The 18,117-nt window shown below is 37.0% G+C and overlaps 2 long non-coding RNA genes across 3 annotated transcripts in view; one reads left to right on the top strand and one right to left on the bottom strand.

Moving 5' to 3' along the window:
• The window catches only part of LOC132424181 (uncharacterized), a 217,415-nt gene that overhangs the window by 137,912 nt on the left and 61,386 nt on the right, over positions 1–18,117 (bottom strand). Inside the window, exon 3 of the long non-coding RNA XR_009519176.1 lies at positions 13,332–13,391. This is a non-coding gene — a long non-coding RNA (uncharacterized lncRNA). The remainder of the gene's footprint in view (positions 1–13,331; positions 13,392–18,117) is intronic.
• Positions 6,181–18,117, top strand: part of LOC132424180 (uncharacterized) — a 119,142-nt gene continuing 107,205 nt past the window's right edge. For both annotated transcript variants that reach the window (XR_009519175.1, XR_009519174.1), the window contains exon 1: positions 6,181–6,240. This is a non-coding gene — a long non-coding RNA (uncharacterized lncRNA). The remainder of the gene's footprint in view (positions 6,241–18,117) is intronic.

The raw sequence follows: 18,117 nt of genomic DNA, 5'->3' as shown, positions 1-18,117 counted from the left end.
TTCTCCTCCCATTCTCTTCTGAATCTCCAGAGTCGGACTTTTCCTCTGCCCCAGTATTAAATTCCTCAGTCAAAAGTTATCAATGACTTCCTTCTAGCCAACTCCTTTGTCCTTTTTTTAAGATCAGCCCAATCAATTGCAGGCTTCATTTGACATTGCTGATTGGTCAGCCTGTCTTCAAGTTTTTATGCCACTGTGTAGTCCATGTTCTCTTCCTGTCTCTCTGCCAGGTTTCTTTCTCCTCTGGCAGTGTTTCTTCCTCCTCCTAATTCAAACTGTGGGTATTCCCTGAGTTGCTGACCTTGTGGTTCTTTTCTCACTGTACATGCTATGTTCCCTCAGACCACTCATCTACTCTGCTAGTTTACACTGCCATTTCTATTACAATGGCTCTCAAGTCTGTATCTCCTGTCCTGGCAGACTGATTACCTCTGCACTCCCATCCCTCTCAAGCCATCTGTGAATTAAAAGTGAAGACTCCATGCTGAAGACAGAGGATGCAGCTGGTCCAGGACAATACTTTGAGAATCGCTAGCTTACAACAATGGTTCTTAAACTTAGTTGCACATCAGAATCACTAGAATAGCTTTTTAAAAAATTACTTCTACTCAGAACCCACTACATACCTATTAAATCAGAATATCTTATGGTAGGCTCCCCCTGTTAATTCTAATATGAAATCATGGTTAAGATCCACTTGCTTAGAAATAAAGAGAAGTACTCCCTCCCTATCCCTGCCCTCCCCCCCAAAAATCCAGCAGCTTTGGGCAGAGTTTTTTAATCTTCAACCCCATGGTTTCCAAAAACGTCCATAAATTCCATGAAATAATACATAAAAAGGTTGTGTGTAACTGAGGAGGGAGCCTTCAACATACTCTCAAAAGGGTCCATGACTGTCTCCCCCAAATCAAAAATCACTAAAGAAGCTGATTCTCAGGCACAGCTGCCTGCACAATCTCTTACATCTCACACACACCACCACCGCATGTATTTCTAAATCCCTTCTCTTCATACGTTGAAGCTTCTATGGAAAATAACTGTTTTACTTACATGGCTTCAAGGCCTGAAATTTTAAACCTTACATATTCACTTAGGCTGAGTAATTTTTTCAAAATGCTTACATGAAAGAAGAATCCAACATCTATCCATCATTCACGTGTTAGCAAGAACTGCTTCAACTTCAGTGTAGTTTTATACTCCCACATGTCCTAAAGTAATAGCTATTTTGACTAGGCAGAGAAAGATGTATGAAGAACTTTGAAGGTCTAAGTAGGGGTCCACAGAGAATTTTTTAAAAATTAAGACACTGAGAACCTGAAACATTGAGGAAGACCTCTGGGTCAGTAGGAAATGTGTGAAGAAAGAAAACTCAGAATACACAAAGAAAAATTTTTAGCAATGATATTCCAGACTGGTTGTGTGATGAAGAAATAGGAAACTTTCCTCCTTTTTTATTTTCCTCCCCCATATTTTTCCCTTACAGACTCCCAAGGTTATTAACTGAGGAATAATACCATCTGCACTGTCAGAGTCAGTTTTGAACAACGTAAAGTGTAGAGCCAGATAGGACTGGCTCCAGTCACAGCTGTGCTATTACTGACCAGGTAACCTTGAGAGATTCAGTTAACCTCTCTAAGTCCAAGCTTTCTATTTGTAAAATGACAGTGATAATAACTACTTAATAAGGTAATCCTGAGAACTAAATTTATGTGAAGAACTTATTACAGGGTTCAAACTAGCAAATATTCAATAAATGGCTGTGTTATCACAACTTGGCAAGGTTACGGACCAAGCAGGCAATTTGTAGACTGATCTAAAAATGCAACTATGTTTCTATGGGAAATTTCCATATTCCAAGCAATTGCCTTTGATACGGTCCTCATTACACAAACATTTAAATGCTAACTTTAAAAATTCAGTTTATTGGGCTTCCCTAGTGGCGCAGTGGTTGAGAGTCCGCCTGCAGATGCACGGGACATGGGTTCGTGTCCCAGTCCGGGAAGATCCCACATGCCGTGGAGTGGCTGGGCCCGTGAGCCATGGCCACTGAGCCTGTGCGCCCGGAGCCTGTGCTCTGCAACAGGAGAGGCCACAACAGTGAGAGGCCTGTGTACCGCAAAAAAAAAAAAAAAAAAAAAAAAAAATCAGTTTATTTACATATATACAATGGAATATTACTCAGCCATTAAAAAGAATGAAATAATGCCATTTGCAGGAACATGGATGGACCTAGAGATTGTCATACTGAGTGAAGCAACTCAGACAGAGAAAGAGAAATATCATATGATATCACTTACAAATGAACTTATTTACAAAACAGAAACAAACTCAGACTCAGAGAACAAACTTACGGTTACCAGGGGGAAAGGGTGGCGGGAGGGATAGTTAGGGAGTTTGGGATTGACCAAAAAAAAAAACATTGCATATCACTATATTTTACACCTGTGACTTACATAATATTATACATCAACTATACATCAATAAAAAAGAAAGAAGAAAATTCAGTTAACTTTTTAAAGGAATTGCTGATCTTTCCAACTGCCAATCCTTTTTACTTATTCAGCTACCATCTTAATCTCACAACTAATATAAACTCCACTCTAAATTGAGAGTTCCTTAGGACTGTGTCTTTATTGAATAATCATTTATTGAGCATCTATATACCAGTAACTGGATAGAAAAATGTGCATACAATACAGTTTCTTTCCTAAATTCTACTTAGGGAAAATGACATCCAAATACAATCCAATACAATGTGTATTATAATAAACGTGTGCCAAGAAGTATGGGGCATAGTAGAAGAAGATATTCATTTTATTTGAATTGATAAGGAAATCTTAGTAAAGGGGGTGACATTCAAACTGGGCCAAATGTGCATTGAAGTCAATATTAAATGAAACACATTAGGGAATAGAAAGAAATATGTGAGCTGCTACTGCAGGGAAAGATTCATAAGTGGACTATGATTTATTTGGACCCTGAATTCAGAAGATAAGGATAAAAGATGGAACAGCTTGGTATGCATGTAATAGTAAGATATACTATTATTAAATAGTTAGCTTGTTGATGGGAAATATTGGAGAGGTACTACCTTGGAAATAGATTTTGCAGTGCCCTACTAACCAGCAAGGAAGTTCCCTGGACTTGAAAGTTCTAACAACTTCATGCCATATGCAAGAAAAAGAAGCATTGTAGATTCTAAAACCAAGGTGTGTGTAACATGGTAAAAGTAGAGCTGGAGAAAGGTTATTTCAACAGTGACGTTGTGGCTAAAGATGGCAGATCAGATCATGTCGAAAGCAGTTTTGTTAACGCTGGTATGACCTGCTATAGATCTAGACTAGTGCGTAGGTCTTTGGAGAGCAAAGGTAAAGAAATAAAAGTGACATTTCATGAATTTTATCTGGGATATTTGAATAATAATATCATCGACAAATATAGCAAAGGTAACAGGGAAGATGATAAATTGTTTTTTTAGTAAACAAAATTTATTTAGTGCTGTCAATATGCCAAGTATCACGTGACAATATCTAATGCTGTCATATATCTGTTATCTATATAATGGGTACATTATGTTTCATTCAGCAGCTATTTCCTCCTGTATATCTCATTTCTCCAAATAAATTATCCATTTCTGCTGGGCAAGATCTTATCTCATGTTTCTTACACATTGTGGAGCTTACCACTATAAAGGACATAAAGTCAGCATTTAATAAAATCTTATTGTTTGATTAAATATCTGAAGCCAGAATTATCAGAACACTAGCCCAAGTCCTAGGTGGAGTTGGCAGTGAATAAAGGAATCTACTTTCCTTTATTGCTATTTAACTTCCTAACAGTGATAGAGTGGAAGAAGTTCCAAACAGTGCCCAGTCATTCTAGACAATAAAACTCTAGTTCAGTTTACCTTGTATTATTCAGTAGAACAAATTTTATGGATCTAAGACATCAAGGGAAATAGTGAGAAATCGTGTTTCCTGTCTGTTTGGGTGTGTTTTTTACTTTGAAAACGTGGTCTTGACCAGAGAGGGGTGGGAGCAGAATAAGAGAGTAAATCAGTCCCATCTTTCATAGCAGCATATTTACTTCATCAAAAAAAATTAATTAATTAATTGGGATAGAAAAAGAAGTTTGAATACCTTTCCTTGACAGGATTCAGGACTTTGATGTGAGAAATAAAATACACATTTACAGTAAGTTTAGATTTGGTGGTGGAATTTAAAGCCCTTGTCCATCAACATATCATAATGGATGAATGTGACACTTGCATAATAGCACTTGTTTGAGCACTTTTAGAAAGAGCAAGGTCGTCTTTGCAGTGTAGTAAGGGAGTTTAAAATTTTAAGGATGTTTTCTTTTCAGTGAGAAATAACACCTACTCAAAATAAGTTGGAGATTCGTGTTCAGAATCTATGTTGTCAGCCTGATGTTCAGGAATGGTTACAGAAGGAAAGAGAATCTCAAGGTCACTGGGAATAGTCTTTAGAGTATTCTTATAGGGCTTATCTGTGCTCACACGCCTAATTTTTTTCCAAGTGCAAAGAATGGCCACTTGCTTGAGACAGGCCCAGTGCCATCCTTTATTCAAGTTCCTTTATACTCCTCTTTTTAAAGAAGCTGTCAAGTTCTTTTTTTGCAGCTGACAGAAAAGGCCAAATCTACGTACAGGAAGGGAGGCGCAAAAAGAAACTTTTTTGTGTTGATGTTTTACTAAGTGAGCTAAGGAGAATTTTAGAATCATGTAATTTACTCTGGAGGCATTTACTGTACATAGCTATAGTGATGGTAATTTCTTTCATTGTTGAAGTGAAAAGATAACCATCAATCAGTTGTCAATTGGTCAATTGCAGAAGTGATGAAAAGAAAACTGGTAGGAACAATCACTTCTGTGGCTACCTAGACCATTTGGAGGCTCAAGAAAAGTATGGGAACTGGATTGCATCTTAAAAAGGGATTGGACCAGATTTTCAAAAAGGTTAATAGGCATAAATTCCTTGCAAAGAATGGCTTTGCAGTTAAACATAATCAGGAAATGCATTTTAAAAAATGAAAAATTAAAAGGCATGGGGTTAAAAAAAGTTTTAAAAAATTTACTAGATATCAGGTAAGTATGCCCCCCAATCTTGAAGTTCAGTGTGTTCTTAATGGAAAAAATAAATTAGTATACTAATAACCCAACACATGTATTTTAGAACAAATTAATGAAAATTACTTTGTACTCAGTCCTTAGTCTCAATATTGGGCACTTTGAAATAAATAACTTTCCAGGTATTTATCATAAGAAATTGAAAGTCCAAGTTAATTTTGAACACTGTTATTAAGCAAATATCTACAAATATTTTAATTTTTTAAACCTATGGAAGCTCACATAAAGGTTAAGATAAGTTTAAAAATCATTAACTTGCATAAAAGGCAAATGGTACTTTGGGATTTAGTGTTACAAGCAAGATTTCATTTTAATTTATCCTATTTACCTAAGAATAGCAATGTTACTGATTTATTCTGAAAGAGTTTCCCCCCACACACAGTGATTTTTTTTTTTACTGTGGTAGGTAATAAAAAGGATTACAGGCCCCCAGAAGGATGAGATATCATCAGTTTGTAATCCAGCCCATGGTTTCCTAGATACCGTATTGTCTGTTCTGTTCCGCTATGTGAAAAATGTTGAATATCAACAATGGGTTTCAGTGCTGTATTGTTGAGTTTTGTATGAACTAATCTAGCTTCACTAAGGAAAAAAAAAAAAAAAAAAAAAGAAAGAAAGAAAAGAAAAGAAAGAAAGAAGAAAAAAAGAGAAAAAAAAAGAACCACAGCTTTGGACAAAAGTCTATAGCCAGTGCATTTGAAACTCCCCTTGCACAAGGGCTGACTGTAGCTGGGGAAAGACAGTTTACTCATTTGCTCTCTCCTTTCATATAGTCAGCTGGCCCTCTTCTCAGGTGTAGATCACCAATTATCATTTCACCTGTTTTGATTCTCTGATGAGGAAAGTCCCAGGACTTATCAGCTGGGATAGGCCTCATTTACAAGACAGCTCTGTTCAGTATTTGGAAGGTAAGCTATTTGTACAACTTCTCTGCTGTAGTGTGCTGGCCTAGCTCTAGAACTTTTGCAGCATATCACTTATTTTTAACTTTCACTTTTTCTTCTCTTTTCTTCTTTTGGAGAAAGAAAGCCTGACAGGTTTCTCCGGAAAAGTGACCATCCATGGAATGAATGAAACGTTCTCTTTCTATTCCAGTAAGTAATTGACTTGTAACTAAAAATTGAACTGGCTGCTATGTCAACTGCAATGTGAGCTGCTGCTCACACAGGTGTTGCTTACTCTTTAGCCTGGAAAGAAAAGGGGCTTAACCTGTGATTAAATTTCAAGTCAATTGACCTCAACATGATAGTACATAGTTCTTACCTGCCTACCGAATGGCCTGAGTCTCATTTTGACCCTGATTCGGGCACCTGCGCTTTTAATGTTTAGTGTAGCTAAGGCTAGAGTTGCTCTTTTGGTTAGAAATAAAGTGGGTGGAGAACAGTTCTAAGCAAATAACAAATGATGGTTAGCCGACTAAGTCTTTAATCCAGTGCTCAATGTGTTCTATTTTTTTAATGCATTAACTATAAGTTCATGTAAATTATTATTCAAACTTTTATTTTAAAAGGTATAGATTCATGGGCAACCATTTTATTACTAAAGATACACAGTAAATCCAAATCGGTGAGTTATAAACAAAGGATGTGAGAATTATGATGCTTTCAAATGCTTAAGTTTGATTACATAACCTATCACAGGCTTTCTAAATAAGCCTTGCACTTTAATGATTTTTTTAGCCTTAGGAATTAAATAGCAGCATTGTTTTTCCTGGTTTCTGTAAATAAATGAAAGACTGTTTAACTTTAGCAAAACGACCCTATTTGAGTTCTGGAGACAAACCTGTATCCACTTCCCAAAAGCAAAATAAAAATCAGTGACATCTAAAATTACCATTTACCCTTGAAGCTATTCTCCATTCATTTTATGTAAAATGGTTGCACACTAAGAATTGGTCTGTAAGATGAGAACAGCCTGGACTGTTGTTTTTTCTTCCTCATTTCCTTTTTAACCTGAGAATTAGAAGAAAGTGCTGATGATGCTTGCTTAACCCTGCTTTTAGTGCCAGCCTGTGACCAGCTCTCTGTGAAACCATTTCTGACCCTCTGCTTGCAGTGGTGAGCCTGAATTTTTCCCCTTCCTTGCCCATCACTGTCAGTCAATTATAGGATTGAACTGAACCAGAAAATCTGGTACAGTCTGGTAATTAGTACAAAGGGTTTCCAGTCTAGTGTAAAGACGGGGATGCAAGAGCCCCAGCAGTCACAGAAATCGTTTTGATTGGCCATAGACATTGCTTTTTAGTGCTGCTCGGTGACTTCCTAAAGATATTGCCTCCTACCCTATAGGTCTTCTCCTTCAAGTACATTATGGACCTTTTATAAAGTCGTGTGTGTGTGTGTGTGTGTGTGTGTGTGTTTCTTTTTTTAGATCCAAATTCTCCCATTTTTAGTCTGTCATTTTTGCCTATCAAACAGACACATTTTGACTTGCCCAACAAAGAACCAAGTTATCAACACTCACAGAAACTGACATTTTTAATTCAGGCTTCATTATGTCTTTGAATTATGACAGTGAAGTACAAAGACATTTTAAGAGTTTTTTCATTATTTTTTTTTAATCCAGCATTGGGATGTTTATCTTTCTTTAGTGTTCATATTTCCTTTTCTACCTTTATTCTCAGTAATATATAATTAGCATTATCAAAACCATCAGCTATTATCCTTTATGACTTTTGACCTTTATTTTTTTAATATGTCTCAAGCTAGAGCACTCTCTAAAATAAGTAAAAACTCAGAGATTTTAATGAAATATTTTAGGGTTATAAAACAATGAAATAATTAAAAACATGAATCTCTTTTAAACATCAACATTACATTATTAGGCAAGTAACATATTATATGATAAAACTACAGTGACAAAATAAATTTCAGAAAAAAATTATTTTGTAAAGCAAACTTGCATTTGATGGTAAGTGCAATTTTATCATCTATATTTCATCACACATTTTTTTAACCACTACTATGGAGTTCCTGGCTTAATATCAATGCTAGTTTTGGGTAAATTATATATTTTTTGCAGAAGCAAACATCCTCTTTGATTATAGATGACAAAAACTCATTAGTCACACATTAAATACAACGAAAGTGTTTGGTAGCTTGTCAAAGTAACAAATTCCTGCCTTCAAAAAATAGATATATGTATATTTAAGGGTAAATTTAATGTCTGACACCCTGTACAAAACTGCAAAAGCAACAGTGCCCAAAATAACAGAAGCAAAAGAAAGAACAAGGTTTTTCATTTCCAAGAATGCTATCCTTAGCACAATCTGCATCATGGTTTTCATTGCATATGTGTTATGAATCTTCTAAAGGACCATTTATTTACCCACGTCTTAATGGAGCTTTAAATATCTGTTTTATCCTATATACAATCTTAACAAAAGTAGTTATATGTTACTACGTCTGGTCCTGATTTTTACCTGTCTGACTTTGCTATTAAATTTCGAGAAGGTTAATATTGCTTTTGTAACCCCTGTCATGAGTAATATATTTTCCCAGTAAACATGTCATAATTTTAAAGGCTGTTCAAGAAGCAGTATTTCTGTTGAAATAGTTTTGCATTCATTTCTGTATTGTTTTTTAACCATAATATAGTGCATGCTTTGAAAAGAATACACATATTTATGTACTTAACACTTTTTGTTTTTAGCAAAACCTTGCTCATTAAGAACTAAACGAGTCTTAGAAACTGTATAAATGGGCAACTTCTCAGTGACAATATTTGCATTCAATTTTAATTCACCATCAAGTCTATATCTTGAAATGTATCCATAAAGTGACTGAGGAAAGAGTACATTCTGGTAATATTTTTCTATTTTATTTTTTAACCTAAAATATATGTTGAAATTCAAAAGGTGCTTGCCACATGTGGTATGGCAGTATTCTATATTCTGTAATAGCTGAATGCTGTGTGAGTGTGTATAAAATTACAGGGGTTCACAGGCTTTAATATGGACACAAACATTCTTTTCTACCTCAGTCTTACTTCTAGTGGCAGGAGTAAGACTTGGGAAAAACTCTAAAGATTATCTAGCCTTGTGATTTTCAAACTGTGTTTCCTTGAGCTCTTAGGCTCTTTGGGGATACTTAGGGCCATGGGGGAAGGGAGGCCAAGTGGCCTCTTAGCTCTTGCCTTTATCTGCTGTGTCTATTAGAGTTCCATGTAGGATGGGATAACCATGCTGGAAGGAAAAGGTAAAAAATTACTGATGGAGGCTATCTTATAGATAAGGAAAGCAGGGTTTACTTAATGTGGCACTCTGAGTCAGTGACAATGTCAATTTTGTAACCCAGTCTCTTGTACCTTAGTCTTAAACCCACTCTACTAAACTACAATAAACTTTCCCTACACATTCATAGGTCTTTTTCTATAGTCATCCTAAGCAGTATTACTAAAAACACACACTAAGAGATCCATAGCTCAATGTTCAAAACCAAGATACTTACTGAGGATACAATAACATGTTGTAGCCGAAAATCGAGCCCTTTGTTTGGCAATACCATTAAATTTTTGGTGCATTGTTGTAGCCCTTAGGTAAAATATTGATTCATCTATTATTCAGTAAAGTAATATTTTAGGAGTATTTTTAAACTTTTAATTGTGGTAAAAAAAAAACAGAACATAAAATTCACCATCTTAACTATTTTTAATTGTAAAGTTCACTTCTGTTAACTATATTCACATTTTTGCTTGGAGGCGTTTTGCACAGTGGAAGAAATTAATTAGAACTTAAATTCAAAAGAAAGAGAATTAAAGAAAGTAAAGCTGAATTAAGATGCTACTTTTCTCAAAGTGTGTCTTATGCAATAGTACTACTATAAGATGTGCCAAGTAAAAGAGTAACATGGTCAAATAATCTTTGGAAATGTAGCATGTTACGTCCCTCTCTAGGAAATTTACAGTGAAAATCTGTACCTGAAAAACTCTGAGAAATCACACTGTAAAGATCTCTTTGAATTCTGTATAATATAGAGTATTCTAAACATTTTTCCACAGACTTTCCTCACCTATTCTGCATTTTTTAAAAACCTATTTTTATCCTTCAGAGCCAATGTTTTGTTGAATACATTTTGGGAAATTCTCTAATAGAACTTCTGCAGATTAAAGAAAAAGACCTGTAAGGTAATGTTTATACTATTTTTGTTAACTGGTTTTGTATTTACCAATCCTTTATCCTCATTTTGTTGACAGGATATTAATGGACATCCCATTAATTCAATCACTCAACAAATATTTTAGGCACAGTGCTAAATGCTAGGAGTACAGTAATGAGTAAATCAATCAGAGCCCCTGATCTTACAGAGCTTACAATCCAGGAAAGAAATCACAGCAAGTGGTCTAGTGTCTGAAAAAAAGAAAACAGAAATACAGGAAGCACAAGCAATTGTAGCTATCCCTGGCACTCACAGCTTATCTGGCTACGTTTGTTTTGTGTTCCCTAATTCTAAAATGAGAGAAGAGGGAAAGGAAAAAAAAAAAGCAGAACATCAATCTAGAAGTTTACAATCTGTTCTTTGAATAGAAATATGCCATATTTTCCTGAGGTCTACTTATGCATCAATTAGATCTATGGTAATTCTCTAATAATCCAAAGATGGGCTTCCATTGTTTAGAAAGAGGGAGATGGGAAGAAAAGGAAGGGAAGAAAAGAAAGCAGAGGAAGGAAAGAAGGAAGGCAGAAAGGAAGGGAGGGAGAGAGGGAGGGTGGGAGGAAACAAAGAAAATACAACACAGTGTTTCCTGCTCTTTCTTCCTATTTTAACTCCCCAGCTATATAAGGAGATGTTACCTTCTACATAAGACAATTCTTTTTCAAGTGTAAGCTGAAGACCTTGTTTGTTCAACAGTCTGCATGTCATCATTGTCTTTCTAATACTTCAAAGAGTATCCCTCAATCAGATTCAACTCTTGGTGGTAACTACGGGTCCTACCTCTGTCAGGAAATACTTTCTCTAATTAACTAACGAAGCTTCTCACTCAGACTCTGACCTCTATGCTGGGGAATCCATGTCTTCATCTGAGCAGAAGATGTCTCCTAAGCAAAGGAAAAGACAAATCCATGGGCATAGCCAGTACATGATTCTCTAGAACTGTCCCATCCCTAGAATACCTACACAAAAATGTTAGACATAGTCCTACCAAAAGATGCTCTTGAAAGGTTCAGAAAGAGCCTTGCCTTCTTATTGGACAGTTCCCTCATGTCCTGTTTTCTTATGTGGAAGTCAATGACTTGAAGGGTAGCTCCTGTATATACTACTTGAAAATAAATACTGTAGGTTACTGGCCTTTGGTCACAGAGATTTAGGAAGAAGGAAAGGTTGCAAAATTTAAAAGGAAAAAAAAAGGCTTGCAACTAAGGGAGCAAAAAGGAAGACCTTATGCAAACTGTGGTTTCTTAGCTATATTTGCTGTCATTGATGTGTCACAGGTGATTCTATAAACTGGTTCTGAGCTGAACTCTCTGGGAAATTACTACTTCGTTTTGTTCTTTCCTTCCTGCTCCTCCCAGCCTTTTCTTTGATGGGAATAATGTGAGATAAGATCATTGTCAGAATACTATAAGGAAAGGACTCAGAAAAGAATTTGGGATTTTCAAGTTAAAATTAAGAGCTGTGTTAATCTGGTTTCTTGTTCTAGTTAGCTGGGAATCAATTTTCTAATTCATTCTCCTCTCTGTCATTTGCCTGTTGATAATATGCTAGGCCACTGCAGTACTTGTCCCTTTTTATTCCTTTTAATTAACTTTTTAAAATCAATTATCATTACTTGTATGGATTTCTAGTCTCTCTTCTCATCACATTTGTTTGGCTTATTTTTTATTTACACACCACTACCCACTGCTGTGAATTAACAATAACAAAAAATCTGCACTCTTCCCTTCCACCTCTTGAACTGGAAAAACAGTTAGCTAATAAGAGGCTAAATGAGCCTCAGAGTATAGAGAAGCTGGAATCCTTAAATTATTTAAATTGAAAAATGGCTGGTTTTACAATCAGAAAGACTCAAGTGGACTGTAAGCCCTACTTGATTGTCCCCCCCTTATCTGGATGATCTTGTAATGACAGCTGGAGTTATCTACCATCAGCATCACTGTCCACAAAAGCTTCTACTCTCTCTGCTCAACTCTTCAGCAGCCCTGGGGAGCTGGAGTTGTTTCAGGCGAGAGAGTCCTAGAGGACTGGAAACTTTATTAAAATGCAAAGCTGTCTCTAGTGACAATAAAAGCTCAGTAAACAGTGATGGATCTAAAACCACAGCACCAGAAATGATCTGCAGAATAAAAAACTGAGATTTCATATACTGCCACCAATTGCCTAGGGTCAGTGTAAAATAAAAAACAATGTGAAATAAAGAGTGGTGTAAAATAAAGAGCAAGAGCTGGAAGGAAAGGAAAATATCATGATTCAACGTGAGTAGTGCAACAAATGACATATGTCAGACCAGGCCTTGCAGACTTGTCTCAGGAAGCAGCCCAGTCGGATGTATTGCAGGAAGTCAGGGCAATGTCTGATCAGAAAGATTAGGGAAGTACCCCCAAAACATTCCTGATCTTCTCTCCGTAAGCAACTCATCCTTAGGCTATATCCATGAGTTTTCTGAAACTTTTTGTGGCTAATAGTTTAGTAGTAATAAGATAGCAATAGGAATCCATCACACTTTTTGAACGCCCTTCACTTAATTTGCCATACGACCATGAGGAATCTAATCTTCAACATATATTTTAAGTTACTTGCCCAATTTAATCGACTGTACTGCAAAATAAAACCTTAAATTTATTTGACACTTTGTCTGTTTAACTCAAGGGATGTCCATTTAACTCAAGGGACTCCACGTATATTACTCACTAATAAGTTGAGAAGTTGAAATGAAAATTAAGACACCAAAGTATAATTAAGTCATTTGTTGTAAGCAAGGAAAATTTAAAAACAAGATCCAGGTGATTTCAATTTGGATATACTAAGCTCTTCATAAATCCCTCTTCCTTTATCGTGCATTCAAATTCCTTACTAGAAAAAAAACGACTCTAAGCACAAAGGTAATAAATAATATTTAAAATAGCTCAGTACTCATAAAAACCAAAGTAGTACGTTCCATCTGATTTGAAAAACTTTCTCAGGAGAGATTTATTAACACTATCATCACCACCATGACAACTACCCACAGCCACTTATTGAGTGCTTACCGTATTTCTCCCTAGCCCTTCTTTCTTCTCCAAGCCTCATCTTCCCTTCTGCTCAGGAACCTTGAAAAGGAAAAAAAAAAAACCAAAGTGTTGATCTAAATTACCTAACTGGCAATTTCTCTTTTTATGCAACTAGCAGGTTCAGCTAGCAAATGAAAATGTTAAATGAAGCACCCCGTTCCTTCATCTTCAGCGGAAAACATTAAAATTCCTTGTCAGATCACAATTACTCTATCAGGAGAACCCCCGAAGTATATAATACTTTTCTTCTTATTTTTCCTAAAAATATTGTGTTTACATTTGACATGTTTATATACTGATTTTTGTGATGAGAAAAGACTGGCAGAATTACTGAAGATTTTTTTCCATTTTCAGTTCAGAGATACCTTAAGGTGTGAACTTGTACACAACCTTCCTTCTCCAATGTAAAAAATCAAGGTCCTCTCTGTCCCCCAAAAAGAGACTGGGCACCAGAACACAGAGAGGCCCCTTTGTCCAGCTCTCCCCGCCACCCCCATTAATATGCACTGCTGCAAATGAGGCCCAGTGAGGAACTCCTTTGACTTGGGAAGCTGGATTTTGCAAAACCCCAACCTTTGTTCCACAGGGACACACTCATGTCAAATGACAGTCCCCCATAGTAATTGTAACTCCACCATGTTCTCCCATTCAAGACAGGGTATTGGCATGCAAGTGAGTGAAAACGATGCTGTTACAAGGATAACCTTAAGTTTGCTGGAATTAATTCTTAAACCCCAGAACTTATTATTTCACATTTCTTGTAACATATCTCATGACACACCAGAGTCTCACGACACTGGGGTTGAAAAATATCCGTTTAGCACAACTAGAAGCCAAACGGGCAGAGCTAATAAAGAAGAGATCCTTAGATCCCTGGAGCTAACCTGAGATGCAAGAGAGCACTCCGAACTACCACTGGCTCTTAAGAATCTTTCAGCAAATGACAGGACCACATTCGACTGCTCTACTCCTTCCACCCTGGTACCGTTCACACGAAGTTGGCTCAACAGCCTCAAATTTATGGCGCAGGGCAGGTCAGAGGGTGTTTACATTAAACTCGGTTTTAAATAAGCTTAAGATACCAAAACGTTATTAACACTATAAAATTAATTTTATGCACTGTGACTCAATTTCTTTTTATTAACTGTATTATTGGCATGTGTTAACTTGGACTTTACATTGAAAACAAAATTAATTTTGAAATTTTCAGCGTTTGAAAATGCAGTGGTTTTCTGGAGAGCTTTTAACAGGGCCAATACTGAGACTATACCCCAGACAAGTAAAATCAGAATATCTGAGAATGGGACCAAGGCATCTGCATTTTTTAAAGCTACATAGGTGATTACAGTGTGTAACCAAGCTTAAGACCCACTGGTCTAAGGAAGGGGAAAAGGCAGGAGAGAGCGCTCAATACAGGGAGATTTGAGAAACTGTGGTCATGCAGTTATAATTGGTGTTATTTAGATTCGTCAACCTGATATTCTAAGAGCTGCCAATGGCACTGGAGATAGGCCTAAGACATTCCCCAACAGCAGTCATTCCCTGTCTTCCTGTGCATCCATCCTCGGAGCCTTATATCCCTGGGAGCCAGGGCAAAAAGGAAGTGGTGACTTCTACATGACTGCAGAATTCTCTTAAAATTGATTCAGTAAAACCTTTCTCTACTTCTCTCTTTAGAGGCAGGTAGAAGTAGAGAGTCCTACACCTACTACAGACTTCCTCAGAATAGACAGATTCAGACCAGAGTGGAAAAAAAAAAATAGGGACTGTCTACTGCAAGCAAGGTGCAAACTTAATCCTTACCACCACCCCATGAGGCAGGTATTAGATGTGCCTCCATTTTACAGGGGAAGACACTGAGAAAAAGCAACATAAGAAGGCTGCTCAAGGTCATACAGCTAGTACGCGTCTAAGGTCATACAGCTAGTATGCGTCTAAGTCTGGACTTTTTACTCTAAGACAGATGGAAAACTGACCAAGGGTCACCCCAGCCATTCATGGACAGCTGTCTGTGTCAAAGGAATCTTTCATTCTTTAGGTAGGGAATCAAATTAGTATGCTAATTGTGTTCTTTGCTACTATGTGTAAGCAAGCATTATACTCACCGACATAGAAAAGAATCTTAGGATTCAGACACCAGTATGGTATATTTGTCCTTTTTTGAAACATCATCACTAGTTCTCATGACCAATTTAAGTCTATTGGAGTTTCTTTGATTAAAAAAAAATGTGTGGAATAGCTAAGAGAACCCAGCATATGCATCTAAACTCAGCTTACGTGGAAACTTTGAAAACAGGGTATGACTCCTTCCTGTAATATTTCTTTTTTGGATACTGAATTTTTAAAAATTTTTATTGGAGTATAGTTGATTTACAATGTTGTTAGTTCCAGGTGTACAGCAAAGTGAATGAGTTATACGTATACATACATCCACTCTTCTTTAGATACTTTTCCCATATAGGTCATTACAGAGTACTGAGTAAAGTTCCCTGTGCTAAACTGTAGGTCCTTATTAGTTATCTGTTTTATATATAGTAGTGTGTCTATGTCAATCCCAATCTCCCAATTTATCTCCCTGCACCCTGGTCTTTTCCCCCTGGTAAATGGACATCCTCTTGAATTCATGGTGGTAGGTAGAAAAGGAAAAAAAAAAAACATTTTGTACGTTCTCCTTGTGAAGTCCTAAAGTGTGAGCTTAATTGGGATTTGGCATCAACCCCAAACAGCTGGAACCATCTGTTTCCTACTTTGTAAACTTTTTCCCAACCAGAAATTGCTAGCTACCTAAAGAAACTGCCTAAGGTAAAACCTGGCCTCAACCAGTTTGAAGAAAGCAGTTTATCTTTTATTTACCCAAGCATTGCCTTGAGTAAATTGTGTCTATTATGTGCTAGGCACTGTTGCTCTAGCTATTTCATTTTTACACCTTTCCCAACTTACTGGCACTCCTGTTCCTTTTCCCTGTCCCTCCACACCTCCGGGCCAAAGCCTGCTCTTCTATCATATGAAGGTAAAAATGCTTGATAACAGCTAAAAATAGTTATGATTTCCAAGGTGACATGCATTTTAACAGTGATCAAATCCTTTAATGCTAAAAGGGCAATGGTCTTATGATATGAGTACAGGCAGTGGTTCCCTGGAGACTGATGAAGCCTGCTCTGCTTGCCACTCTGTAGCGGCCTACTGCTTTCCTGAGGTCAGGTCCATGCCCTTCCATGTTTTTATCCCAAGTGCTTGGCACACTGACCAGCATGTTTGGCACTCAATAATGAAGGGAGCTCTGGCCTGAGGAAAACAAGTTGCAATAACAAGTTGCTGACACAGACGAATGGAAAGATGCTGGATGAGTTTTGAGCCAAAACACCATGGGGAGAGGCCAGGTGGAGCAATAAGAGGAGATACCCAGTGCCATCATTTGAACTCTCCTAGAAGCCAGTGTCAGTTTTGAGAGATGTCTGGGAGTTCCAGTTAGCTCTAGGATCTACAGATCTGGTTTTACTTAGCAGCTCTGCTGCATTTCAATTTGTTGCATTTTAGATGCAATGGAATTGGGATAACGAGTAACTGAATCATTTTCCAAAAATACGTATTGAGCAACTACTATGAACCAAGAATGATGCAAGGCATTGCAGATACAGCAGCATAAAACCCAGTTTCTGCCCTCATGAAGCTAATATTCTACTTAAAGAGTCTGGTGTGAAAGCATTAATTACATAATTCAGTATTTAATTGGAGTCACAGTAAGTGCTACAAAGGAAAACTGCAGAGTGCTAAGAAAGCATGTAACAGAGAGACCTGACCTAATACAGAAGGTGAGGCAAAGCTTCTCAGAAAAAAGTCATTTAAGCTGATTCCTGAAAGATGAGTATGAATTAGGGAGGCAGAGAATTCATAAAAGGAGTGGACATTTCTAATAAACACCTTTACCATGTGATACACTAGAGCTAATCCTGAGAATTATCTTGACTTCTTTTCTTGATCTTGTTCATGCAGAAAACGTTTTGAGGTCTTTGCAACAAGCTAGCCTATTTAAGGCTCTGAATTCGGACAAAAGGAAACACTGGCACAGAGAAAGAAATTTCCATAGATGTCAACAACTTGCTGAGGCACACACAAGGATACTGTGATCCCATCCATTACTGCTTTTCTGTACTCTCACCTAGGTCATTAGCATGAACATTTGACATAGCCCATCAGTACACTCTAGGCCAGCAGCTTTCAAATACTGAAATGGCCACAGAATACACTTTCTATATGGCTCTGTCCAAAAACCTTGGGCAAAAGAAAAGGAGTTGGGAAAAAAGAAATGAGTCAAGGCCCTGAAAACCTCAGAGAGAGTCTGATCTGTGTAAGGGATACTTTACCATCCCACCCACCTTCTTTGAATATGGAGCCAATTCTTTGTAAGTTTGCAAAAAGGCATTCCCAAGCTCATCATGCTATTTTATACATCACCCTTCCTTGGCCCCCTTCTTCAGCTAATTAAATTCTTGTTCCTAAAAACTCACTTCTGGCATTTTATCCTCTTACCCCCCTGTCCCAATCTAATTTAGATATCCCTTTTTTGTACTTTCATAGAATGCTGCACTTTAATACCTCATCACAGTTATATTATAATAATTGATTTACTTATCTGACTCATCTGCTTCTTGTGGGAGGAAGTTCCTTAAGGGCAAGGCTCATGTTTTAATCATTTTTGTATCCCTAGTTCCTAGCAGAGTACTACTTTAAAAATCCACTGAATGAATTAATGTTCATGCATGAT

Source organism: Delphinus delphis, chromosome 4 (genome assembly GCF_949987515.2).
Source record: "Delphinus delphis chromosome 4, mDelDel1.2, whole genome shotgun sequence".
In the NCBI taxonomy this organism is placed as follows: Eukaryota; Metazoa; Chordata; class Mammalia; order Artiodactyla; family Delphinidae; genus Delphinus; species Delphinus delphis.
The sequence above is the reverse complement of the archived record's forward strand: the minus strand, read 5'-3'. Positions and strand labels throughout refer to the sequence as shown.